Source organism: Psammomys obesus, unplaced genomic scaffold (assembly GCF_907164565.1).
Source record: "Psammomys obesus unplaced genomic scaffold, mPsaObe1.curated_primary_1811, whole genome shotgun sequence".
In the NCBI taxonomy this organism is placed as follows: Eukaryota; Metazoa; Chordata; class Mammalia; order Rodentia; family Muridae; genus Psammomys; species Psammomys obesus.
Window position 1 is genome coordinate 9,110,105 of NW_026587759.1, and position 8,706 is coordinate 9,118,810.

The following is an 8,706-nucleotide window of genomic DNA, read 5'->3' on the forward strand; positions in this document are numbered from 1 at the left end:
GTTCTGTCTGTGTTGGTACTGTGATCTGTCTTTTAAGTCATCTAAGTGGAGCAGGTTCTTTCTGTGGGGAGTAAAGTCTGATTGGACACTCATGCCTTTGCATTGCTGATGTAATGCCCACATTTACACTTTCTCTAAACAACAATAACTACATTGTACTGAGAAATTATTTCTTGACTGACTTTATAAAATATAGTTCTGTGAAAGAACTTGTTTTATTGAGATAGAGTCTTAGGTAGCTTACATTGGCCCCAAAGTTGCTGCATAGAAGAGTCTCAACTTATGATCCCTTGCCTCTGTTTTCTGACAGCTAGGATTACAGGTACATACCACTATGTGCTACTGGGAATTGGACCCAACCCAGGGACTTGTACATGCTCTCCAAGCACTTTCCATACAGGATTTACATTCCTGTCCCCTAAAAATAATTTTTAAAGATTACATGAATGTTTAGATGCCTAAAAGTTTTATATTTTATGATTCTTAAAGAGAAGGTATTGTAAAGATCAGCTTTATTTGGTAGAAATATAGGTCAGATTTTATTTGAGCTCTGTCTAAAAGAGAAGACTTAAAAATATATACAGTAAAGACTACACTTTAAATTGGGTATGGTAAAGCTTTCAAGCTTAAGGCAGGATGATCTTGAGTTTCAGGCCAACCTCAGCTACATAATGACAATATTTTCTCAAAAGCATAAAGATATACTGTTGTAATAAATTAAAAAATAAATGAATGTTGGACTTATAATGTTTATTATTATTTGCACTGTAATTATCACAGTGGTATTATCTAATCCTCTATCACAGATAATAAGACACATATACCTGTTAGATTTTATAATTGCCTTATTTACCTTGGACCAGGTAGATATTCCTACCTATGCTGTCTGAATCACCTCACCATCAATCTCCTATCCTCTATCCAATGCCATCCTCCTTAACTATCCTATATTCAATCCATAATCTTATCAATACTTGCTTTTATTTTTCATCTGGGCCCTTTGATGCCATTATTGGAGTCCTTCTTCTCTAGGCTAATCCATCTTGGCATCCTTCTCCTTCCTCTCTTCCCATTCATCTGTCTCTCATGATTCTCTCTTGAACCCAAAAGCGCGAGAACTTTAGCCATGCCTACTTCTTTCTGCCCTGCCCAAATAAAGGCTGTTTAATTAGCCAATCAGGTAGGTTTACACAACGAGGCTAGGTGTACCCTGATATTGTGTGTGTGTGTGTGTGTGTGTGTGTGTGTGTAACCAGATCTTGACAGTAGCATGCATCAGACCAAATTCCAACAACATTCATATCATGAACCATTTATTACAATATTCATGGGTTTTAGAAAGAACCCACTTGATTTTTCTGGTTTTGTCTTTGTTGTTTTCTGCTTATTTTATTTTCACAAATGCTGCTTACAACCTAGATCCCATACTTCATTACCCACCAACAGATAAACACATCATTTGAAAACCAGTTCTCTAGATTTTTGGAAAAAATAGGAACAATGGATTAAAAAATCATCGTTAATGGGAAACAAGACATAAACACACACGAATAATCCTCATTTTAAACAACACACAATAAAGTTGTTGTTATATTGAATTATTTACTTTTTTTTCAGTAATCAGGAATGGATCCCAAGAACATACAAGTCAAGTTCTATACCACTGAACTATATTCTCAGCCCTTCTTTTTTATTTATTATTTTTTTTACTTTTTTTTATTAGTTACATTTTATTTACTCTGTATCCCACTCCATCATTCCCTCCCAAACCCTCCCTTCCTCATCTCCTCCCTGACCCTTTCCAAATCCACTGATTGGGGAGGACCTCCTCCCCTTTCATCTGATCCTGTTTTATCAGGTATATTCAGGACTGGCTACAAAGTCCTCTTCTGTGGCCTAGCAGGACTGCTCCTCCCTTGAGGGTGGGGAGGTCAAAGAGCCAGCCATTGAGTTCCTGACAGAGATAGTCCCTGTTCCCCTTACTATGGGAAACCAATTGGTTACTGAGCTACCACGGGCTTCATCTGAGCAGAGGTTCTAGGTTATATCCATACATGGTTCTTGGTGGAGTGTCAGTCTCAGCAAAGACTGTGCCCAGATACATTTGGTCCTTGTGGAGTTCCTATCCTTTCCACATCATACAAACTCCCCCTTATTTCATATAATTCCCTGCACTCTGCCGAAGGTTTGGTTATGAGTCTTAGTATCTGCTTTGATACACTGCTAGGTAGAGTCTTTCAGGGATCCTCTGCAGTAGGCTCCTGTCCTGTTACTTGTTTTCTCCTACATCCAATGCACTTAACATTTGTCTTTCTAGGTAAGGATTGTTCATCTTACCCCGGGTCCTCTTTCTTGTTTTTCTTCTTTAGGTGTATAGCTTTCATTATGTTTATCATATCTTATAGGACTGTATGAGTGAGCATATATCATGTGTGTCTTTCTCCTTCTGGGATACCTCACTCAGAATGATTTTTTCTAGATCCCACCATTTGCCTGCAAAGTTCATGATTTCCTCATTTTTGAATGCTGAGTAGTATTCCATTGTGTAAAAAAATACCACAATTTCTGTATCCATTCCTCCATTGAGGTTGTTTCCAGGTTCTGGGTATTACAGATAAAGCTGCTACAAACATGGTTGAGCAAATGTCCTTGTGTACTTGAGCAAATTTTGGGTATATGCCTAAAAGTGCTATAGCTGGATTTTGAGGAAGCACTATTTCTAATTGTCTGAGAAAATGCCAGATTGACTTCCAAAGTGGTTGTACCAGTTTACATTCCCACCAGCAATGGAAGAGGGTCCTCCTTTCTCCACAACCTCTCCAGCATGTGTTGTCACTTTAGTTATTCATCTTAGCCATTCTGATGGGTGTAAGGTGAAATCTCAGGGTCGTTTTGATTTGCATCTCCCTGATGGCTAAGGATGTTGAGCATCTTTTTAAGTGTTTCTCTGCCATTCTGTATTCCTCTACAGTGAATTCTCTGTTTAGCTCTGTTCCCCATTTTTTTAATTGGATTACTTGATTTATTGCTTTTTTAACTTCTTTAGTTCTTTATGTATTCTGGATATCAGCCCTCTGTCAGATATAAGGTTGGTGAAGATCCTTTCCCAGTCTGTAGGCTGTCCTTTTGTTCTGATGACTATGTCTTCTGTTTTACAGAAGCTTTTCAGTTTCATGAGGTCCCATTTATTGATTGTTGCTCTTAGAGCCTGTGCTGTTGGTGTTCTGTTCAGGAAGTTGTTTCCTCTGCCAATGAGTTCTAGGCTGTTCCCCACTTTTTCTTCTAACCGATTTATAGTATCTGATTTTATGTTGAGGTCTTTGATCTACGTGGACTTTAGTTTTGTGCAGGGTGATAAATATGGATCTATTTTCATTTTTCTGCATGTAGACATCCAGTTGGACCAGCACCATTTGTTGAAAATGCTATCTTTTTTCCATGGAATGGTTTTGGCTTCTTTGTCAAAAATCAAGTATTCATAGGTGTGTGGGTTTATTTCTGGGTCTTCTATTTGGTTCCATTAATCCTCCTTTCTGTTTCTATGCCAATACCATGCAGTTTTTATTACTGTTGCCCTGTAGTACAGCTTGAGATCGGGAATGGAGATACCTCCAGATGATCTGTTGTTGTACAGGATCGTTTTGGAGATTCTGGGTTTTTTGTTTCTCCATCTGAAGCGGAGAATCTTTCTTTCAAGGTCTGTAAAGAACTCCTCAGCTCTTCTTTTTTAATTTTTTTTTATTTTTAATTATGCTTTATTTACTTTGTATCCCCCCTCTTGATTAGTTTCTTTAGGCATACAGATTTTAGTAGGTTTATCCTATATTATATGTCTATATGAGTGAGTATATATCGTGTGTGTCTTTCTGCTTCTAGGATAGCTCACTCAGGTAATCCTTTCCAGATCCCACCATTTACCTGCAAATTTCATTATTTCCTTTTTTTTTTCATTGCTGAGTAATATTCCATTGTGTAGATGTACCACAATTTCTGTATCCATTCTTCAGCTGGGTTGTTTCCAGCTTCTGGCTATTACAAATAAAGTTGATGCAAATATGGTTGAGCAAATGGCCTTATTGTGTACTTGAGCAAATTTTGGATATATGCCTAGGAGTGGTATGGCTGGATCTTGAGGAAGCGCTATTCCTTGTTGTCTGAGAAATTGCCAGATTGATTTCCAGAGTGGTTGTACCAGTTTACCTTCCTACCAGCAGTGGAGGAGGGTTCCCCTTTCTCCGCAACCTCTCCAGCACGTGTTGTCACTTCCTCAGCCCTTCTTAAAATATTATTTTAAGTTATGATGTAATTTTGATGTCCAGACTGGTTTCTGCCTTATATTCCTCTTGTCTGAGCTTTTTCATTAATAGGATGGCAAAATGTTTGCCACCATGACAGCTTAAGAATCAAACTTAATTGCTGAGTTAGAAGAGTTTGACAGAAACAGACCCTCTACACTTTAAATAAGTTTGTGAGTAAGTACATGGTTATGTTTTCAAATAGTTAGTATGTTATTTAACCTTCAAAAATCACATTGTGAAGTAAAAGTTTTATTAACTGAGGAAAGTGAGGCTAGATACAGGCAATTTGCTTCAGGTTGTGATAGGTTGGCAGGTATTGTTCTGGGTTCTACAAATGACTCTCCACCCACTTCAGTGAGATAGAGCCAATCAGAATAACCAGGGAGCTCTTTCCTACCACACAACCTCCCTCTTCTCCCACATCCCTCAAGCTCCATACCACTATCTATTGCTTAAACTGAAGGAAAAGGAAAAAGGTGATGGAAAGAATGTAAGAGGCCAAGGTCAGTGAGAACCAGAGCCTAATAGTGTCATCGGCCAAAACTGCTGCAGTCATGAACTCAGCATTTGTGGCTGTGTGCATGAGACCTGTGTAAGATCAAACCAATCAGCATGGAGTGGGGAAGAGTTCATGACTCCCAGCCCTAACTGAGAACTACAGACATTTTATGTCTTCTGGTGGGGGGGGGGGAGACAGTTTTCTTTAAAGGAATGACTCTTTGGCCATGTTGTAGTGGATGGACCCACACACAGAAGTATATGGACAGCACAGCTTGGAGTTGATGAGCTTTAAATTTTTTTTAAAAAAAGGAAGACAAGAAGTTGGTGTAAGAGGTGGAAATAAATTTGGATGGGGATAAGGGAAGTGTTGGGGATAAATATAATCACAATATGTTGTATGAAATTCAACATATAGTGATTGATTAATTAATTAATCACAATTTAATTAAAATATTTAAAAATAAAGGTTAGATGTATTGGTGAACTCTTGATTTGACTGAGAGACCCTGATCCAAAATAGGTGGAAGCAAGTGAGCAAAACTCCAGACGTCAACCTCAGGCCTCCAAACATGGACATCTCCTTCCACATTCAAATGTGCACACACAAATGACCACACACGTCACACAGATGCGTATGTTTGTTTGTTATCTGAGAGGATCTTGCATAGGTTTGATCTCCAGAACCCAGAGAGGAAAATGTCGATGTTGTGGTTCAAATTTATATCATATTTATATGCAGCCAGGTGGATCTCAGGCTCACACTAGGCAGCATAAGTCAGGCCAAGAGAGCCCTCTCAAACCAAGGTGGATTGCTGGGCATAACAGCACATGCCTGTAATCCTGTACTTGGGAGGTGGTGGCTTGGTATTAGGAGCTCAAGGGCAATTTCATGGATATAAAACATTTAAGGTCAGCTTGGGTTCCAGGAGACACTGTCGCAAAAAAAAAAAAAAAAAAAAAAAAAACCAACAACAACAAAACAACACTTAAAGGCAGGGCCCATGCCCAGCAAGAAATGGCAAACACAAAATGAACTCAGTCTCAGTCATATTTTTGAGGATTATTTTTCCTTTCATTTTACTTTGTTTTGGCATTTATTACCTTGCCGATCTTTTGTTTGTTTATTGTGGTTTCTGATTTAGTGTATGTGTTTCTCATGATTTTTCTTTTTGTTGTTATTTTGTTTTATTTTTTTGCTTTTCTATGCACTCGTTCATTCATTCATTCATTCATTTATCTATTTATCATCTATCTATCTATCTATCTATCTATCTATCATCTATTTATTTATTGTACAGTCCGAGTCCTTCTTTTTTGTACACTAGGGCACAAATTCATATGGAATGGGCTCCAGAAGCTCAGGCTCCTTCCTCACAAAGTCCTCACAAAGTGTGTTTCTCTGGGGTTGGGGTTGCAGGTTGGTGCATCAGCTGAACCAGGTTTCCTTCTCTGGCTTCTTTCTTCTTCTGGTGGTTCTCCTTCACCTGCTTCAGGACGCTGTCCTGCTCTTGACGTGCTCAATGCGCATGTTGATTCTCTTGCTGAGGGTCTTGCCTTTAACCTGCTTGCTCACAATAATGCCCAGGGCATGCTGGCTGGCGTTGTAGACTCCTTTGGTTTTGCAGTGGTAACACTTATGGGGCATTCCTTTTTGAACACTGCCCATTCCCTTGATGTCTACAACGTCACCATTTTTTTTTTTTTTTAGATTTACATGTATGTGGCCAAAGGAACAGCTCCATGCTCCCTAAAAGGTCTGGAGAACATAGAGCGAGTGCCCCTCCTCTTTCCCTTTGTGTTTGCTTACTCTGCAGGTACTGCTTCTGGCTGCTGCGGCCAGAAGCTGTTGTTTGTTTGGATGTTTGGTTGTTTGGTTGTCTGTTCTTTCTAAAGACAGAAAAAGAAGGTGTAGAGTTGAATGAGTGTGGAGGTGGGAAAACCTGGTAGGAAAGAGGGAAGGGAAACTGATCAATACATTTTATAAAAATTATTTTCAATAGAAAATAAAAAATAAGTAAACAGCACTCTCTAAAATCCGCTAAAGTGGAGAACTGATAAGGTTGACCTCAGACTTCCACACATGTACAGACATGTGGGTGAATATCCCACCCCCAACAACTGTTAATGGAAGAAATTTTTATAAATTTTTTGATATTATACTATAATGATATCATTTCCCCCTTCCTTTGCTTCCCTCAAAATTCTCACATATACCCTTCTTTACCCTTACCCTTCCATGAAATTTCCTCTTTCAAATTCATGTTCTGCTTTTTTATTAATTGTTGTGGTTGTTGCTGCTGGTGCTGCTGCTGCTGGTGGTGGTGGTGGTGTGTGTATGTGTGTATTCCTAAATAAGTAAGTACAAACTGCTCAGTATGTATAAGGATACATGTGTATATGGATTCAGGGCTGATGATTTGGTACTGAATGACTAATAGCTGTGCTCTTCCTTGGAGAAGACTATTCTTCCTGCTTTCAACATTTCTTAGTTTCCTGTAGTTCTTTGTCTGGGGCTGAGTGAGGGCCTTGTGAGCATTCCCTCTTTCATGTTAACATGTTTGTCTGTTGGTGTCCTCCAGCAACCCACAGCTTTCTAACTAGACTTAGATCTGCTCAACAAAGAGGAAATAATGTCTCCTATTGGAAACAAAGCCAAATAAATGCCCAGGGATGTTGAAGTTAAGGATCTTGGAGAGGAACATACAACTTAAACTTTAGTAGCCTATAAAAACCCCTAACTATACTCTTAATATTTATCTTCATACCCACAGCTACGTGCAGTCCTCACCCCTCATCTAGGAAGCCTGTCTTTGTGGTGGATGGAGACTACTGTGAAAAGCACAGGTTATCAAATGGAAAATCATAGAGGCCATCCCTGACGGATCCATCCATAACACAGCTCCTGCACCTTAGGCTCAGAGATCACGGTGAAAGAGAAGGAAGAAAGGCAGAAGATCTGGAGATTTGCTGTGAGACCAGGTCTCCTAGGAATGTCGGAAGTTCACCCAGAAAATGCCATCAACTGTCTAAAGGAAGGAATTTAAAACATGATACAGATGTGGATCTGATTCTTTAAAATTGAGTATAAATGAATACATGTGGAGTAACCAATACTTTCAATGATGAAGTCTGGACTTCCACACTGTTCTTGCACCATCAGAAAGTCACGCTTTATCTGCGGTTCCTGAGTAGAGTAAGAAGGATTGAGCAATGTCATGAGCCAGGGCTTTTCCAGAGGGCCTGGGTTCAATACTGGGAACCCAGTGGTCCACAACTGTCTGTAACTCTAGGCCCAGTGGGTCTCACGCCCTCTTCTGCCTGCCACGAGTACTGCATGCACATGCTCCACAGGCATACATGCAAGCAATAACTCATTTACATAAACTCATAATGTTTTTTTTTACATTTAGTTAGAGTATGAATGCAAAAATATGGATACAAACAATAGAGCTGATCTTTGTGGATTTTCAGCATTACCTCTAGAAAATACTTTACAGTTGTCCCTCTTCAAGCCTGCATCAGCAGCACTTTCCCAAAAAATTCTTATTGGTATTTTCTTCCCCAAATACTTTCCAGCTCACATTTTATTGGCTTATTTGGTGTTTAATTACATTGTACTTGTAGTAAGAATGACAGCATCACCTTTAAGAACAAATATGGCTGATACATGTGGTGAGAGAAGTCTAGGGAATCTGTGTAACACATAGCTTTGTGGTCACAGGCTTCAAGCCTTTGACTTGGAGGCCTAGACAGTCAGGATAATGGACACAAATCCTGAGCATCTTCTCAGATTTCCAGGATGGCATTCTTTTCCTCTCTCGTGGCATTTCCAGGTACTAAGTCATGTTCTCACATTGGGTTTCAGTGAACTGGCCTATATCAGGCATGAGATGTGGCTTCCTAAGTG

The 8,706-nt window shown here is 39.3% G+C and overlaps 1 pseudogene; it reads right to left on the reverse strand.

The window, feature by feature from the left end:
* Positions 1-6,120: 6,120 nt before the first annotated feature.
* LOC129674152 (60S ribosomal protein L21-like) lies at positions 6,121-8,016 on the reverse strand (annotated as a pseudogene).
* Positions 8,017-8,706: the final 690 nt, after the last annotated feature.